Below are 4,083 nucleotides of genomic sequence, written 5' to 3' on the forward strand. Positions count from 1 at the left end.
TCCCTTCTGAAGCGTTAGTGCATAAATTTTGGAACAAACCGGAGTGATGTTGGTATATTTTCTATAAAGAGACTAAACATATTAGTATTGATCCCGTTTTGGTAGAAACGTCAAAATGGAAACTCTCAGCATTCTCTAACTACGCTGGCCACTAAGTGATTAGATCACTGCGCCTGCGTGCTAAGATTGTACCGAACGAAATTCGTAGCTCGTGAATAGAGAAACAGTAACAGAAGGTGTTCACCACAAGTGTTCTTCTGCTCATCCAAACCTCAAAGAAAGCTGATGACAAGTACAAGAATTGGCGAACTAGAAGCTCCATAAAACTCCTATTGAAGTTAACATTTGAATGGTTTGGGAATACAAGCTTCTCCATGTATTAGAATAGTTACATCAAATGTAAGTGATTATATGTAAATCTGCTTTAAGGTATTTTGAATGAAGAAGACAATATATCCGCATTTCGTACTGAATTCACTTGTTTTTCATGTGCAACAAATGGAATACAAAATATTTGACGCTTCGAAGAAAAATACTTAAAGAGCTGAGCTTCTAATATTGTTTTATCTGCGTCTTTATCACACATAGGTGATCATTGTCATCTGTCTTTTCCAAGAATAATATTTTAGAGATTAGTACTGGTGGTTCTTTTAGTTAACACTATAGTATAGTAAAACCTACTTGGATTATGGTGTAGTATATTTGTCAATCAGTATTGTCGAAAACAAATTTAAGACAAAGATAAACTACTTGTTTTAGCTCATCTTCATTCCATGTAATGTGTTTGTTTGCTTGTTTCTTTTTTGGAATGGGTAGTACTGATTCTTGTATTAGTTATCATTCGTTGTATGCAACGTATTTGTGGTTAATAGTATTCCTTGTATTAGTTATCCATCATTGTATGCAACGTATTTATGGTTAATAGTGTTCCTTGTGTTATCTTTTATTACATGTAACGTATTTGTGGTTAGTACTGTTACTTGTATTAATTATCCTTCATTGCATGTAACGTACTTATGGTTATTAGTGGTTGTTTTTGTGGACGCTAATGACCTTTGAACTAGTTCATCTACATTGCATATAACATCCTTATGGATGAAAAATAAATGTGAACCCTAACCTATCATTATATGAATATCCTTACGCTTAGTTACTAGTGTTCTTTGCATTAACTCATCGTAACTGAGTGTAGTATATTGTGTACTTTCTAGTGATCTATCATCATTGCACCTAATATTTAGGGGTTAGTAGTGGCTATTGCATAGTTCAGTACTCTCACATATACTTCTATGGCTTACAGTGTTTCTAATATCTTTAATGGAAGTACGAGTTGTGGAGCATGTCTAACTTTTCTTCAATGATGGGTTTGTTCTATCTATATTAGCCATGTTTTACACATAAAGACTTCTTTACAAGATCCCCCTTGCAACAATAATTTTAATTTTCAGCCATCTAAACCTTTGCCATCTGGTCAGTAACAATTGTAGGGTTAGATTCAGATGGGGTCATAAATTCAAATTTTGGCAGCGTAGGAGTCGTCTGCTGTTTAGACAGTGTTACTTTTCAACAGGATGGTTTGCTTTTGGAATGAGCTGCCTTCAAGGATGGTGGAGGCAGAAATTTAACTGAGTTCAAGAAAAGATTGGATGAATACACGAGTAGTAAAGAGTGGTTATAGTTAGAAGCTGGAAGGGACTTCCTTGATGGGCTAAAAAAGTCATTTTTGTCCCTTTAACATTTCATGAATTTTGCCTCCATAAGTATACAGTTATTGTCGTAAGCTTCTTTCTAGACAGTACTGCTCAAAATATTAGTTCACCTACATTTTTGTGATGACTAATTTCTCTGTATTATTCATCTTCAGTCGCATGGGGGTCTATTTTAATTATGCATTTACACCAATTCTTATTGTAAGTGTCATCAATTTGACTTATACCAACTTTATTTGATTTTTACAGCTGAAAATTTCATCTGTAGTCATCACTATTTCTCGAATTAGTTCACTATCATAATATATTACATCTTTGAGGTATTAGGTACTCATCTTATGAAAAAATTGTCTTTACTCTGCGTACAGCCTGCATGAGTTCTACCTTAAGTTTAATTTATCAAACCTATCAGTTGGTTGTTTTTTGCAGGGCTAGTTTTTGGCTGGTTCTTTCATTTAAATGAGTTGAAATTAAGAATGGAATAAATGTATCTGTATATATTAAATGGTACGCTTTGAATTAATTCATTTTCATTGTACATAGTACTGTTGTAATTGTTTCTATTGTTATTTTAGATCATTTAGCAAACATAAGAGTACAAAGATCCCATTCAATAATAATTAAAGCATTTTAATTCTTCGACTATAAGCACATGTTATACAAAGTTCACATAGTACCCTAACTTTAACCAAGTGAACTTCACAAATAATGCTAAACGGTCATTTATTTGCTATTTTTTCTGTATATATGGTACTTCTCTCTTCTTTAATGCTTCGCTAAAACACGAAATTAGTATTCACAATACTTAACTGACTTACTGGCTAACAGTGACAGACAAATTGATAATTCGTTAACTCAATAATTGGCCATCATCTATTCTAGCCTAATGTATGTTTTGTTGTTTAAATCCTTTCCTACATTTTCAAGAATATTCTGGTAATTTAGCCAGATCCATCACGTGACGTCACACGTCATTGTAGCCAAATACAAAAGTCTAAATTTATACATCTTTGGTCATCGATCTAATACACGAGTAGAGTTTGTAATATATACTATCGCTTGTTTGTTTCGTTTACACATCTCAATGATAAATTTCGTAAACACGTTTAATATTGTTTTTATAATTTCTAATATTGAATCTTCAATGATCTATATATTCTTTCTGTGCTGATGAGATTTTTACAGATTATTAACTGTTTTGTTTACATACATTTTATATCAGGTAATTCTGTATTTTTGTTGAATAATCCATGTTGTTCTCAACAATTTTTGGGTTTTATTACCTCGTTTATAATTTACTTATTGATAGTTTTATAACAAATGTCTTCTTTATTGACGTGTATCTGTTGATTGGATTCTTGATCACCAAACATATGTGATTTGAATGCTATCGTTTATTTATTTGTGTGCATTGCACTAGCAATTATCTCTACATTTTACCAGTAATCGTCTACGTATGTTAATTTTTTACTATACATTTTATTGTGGTACTAATGGCAAACACATGGCTTCAAATGTTTGTTAGCATTTACCTGGTTTCATACCGTTACCAATAATATATGTGTTTTTGTAGGATCTATATGTGATTGGTACGATGTATCTGTATTTGCCGTGTCATGCATCTTAATTTGTTTATTCAATGCATTTACCAGCTTATTACTCGTGCTGACTGTTTAACATAAGCTTCGTAAGAACCAGTCACGAAAACACAAACCTCGGTATGAATACATTTAAAAGAGATCGTACGTACTGTTACACATAAATTTACATTACTTACCAAGCATTTTCGTATGTTTTTATCAAGAATGTATTTCGCAGCTACTTTTTATAGTCTTTGAAATATCTCAGACATTTGTAATAATAAAACAACGTAATTTGACGAATATGTTTAAAAGACAAAAAATATATTGATTTTTTTTTTGCGAGGAGGCCTATGACATATAATTTATTTAAGACGAGTGCATTGCATTTTGTACCTTGTGCAATTAACAAAGTAGGAAAAAGTATTAAAAAATTTAATTGCCTGTAATTCTTAAGCAGTTTTTTTTTTACTCCTGTTTCAAAGGAGGATTATCTTCATCATGTTACAACATGTGTTTAAAAAAAAAGCGTTTTACTCTATTTTTCTCACTTGTCATTTGAAGAGTGCCTTAAAAATCTTTTCTCTACGACATCTAATATCAAGTCTGGTGTATCCCTTCAAAAAAGTTCATTATACATTAACGCAATAGAGGTTCGAATGTGATCAATTCATCTACAATTGTTATGCAATAGTTGGATTACTTTTAGCACATTATAGTATAATATCAAGATGAACAAGTGATCAATTCATCTACAATTGTTATGCAATAGTCGGATTACTTTTAGCACATTA

The 4,083-nt window shown here is 31.7% G+C and overlaps 1 protein-coding gene across 1 annotated transcript in view; it reads left to right on the top strand.

Annotated features, from left to right (window-relative positions):
• Positions 1-244: 244 nt before the first annotated feature.
• The window catches only part of LOC106478574 (GTPase-activating Rap/Ran-GAP domain-like protein 3), a 437,755-nt gene continuing 433,916 nt past the window's right edge, over positions 245-4,083 (top strand). Inside the window, exon 1 of the mRNA XM_022382188.1 lies at positions 245-399. The gene's annotated coding sequence lies outside the window, so the exon portion shown is untranslated. The remainder of the gene's footprint in view (positions 400-4,083) is intronic.

The sequence above is a fragment of the Limulus polyphemus genome, unplaced genomic scaffold (genome assembly GCF_000517525.1).
Source record: "Limulus polyphemus unplaced genomic scaffold, Limulus_polyphemus-2.1.2 Scaffold227, whole genome shotgun sequence".
NCBI classification, from domain to species: domain Eukaryota; kingdom Metazoa; phylum Arthropoda; class Merostomata; order Xiphosura; family Limulidae; genus Limulus; species Limulus polyphemus.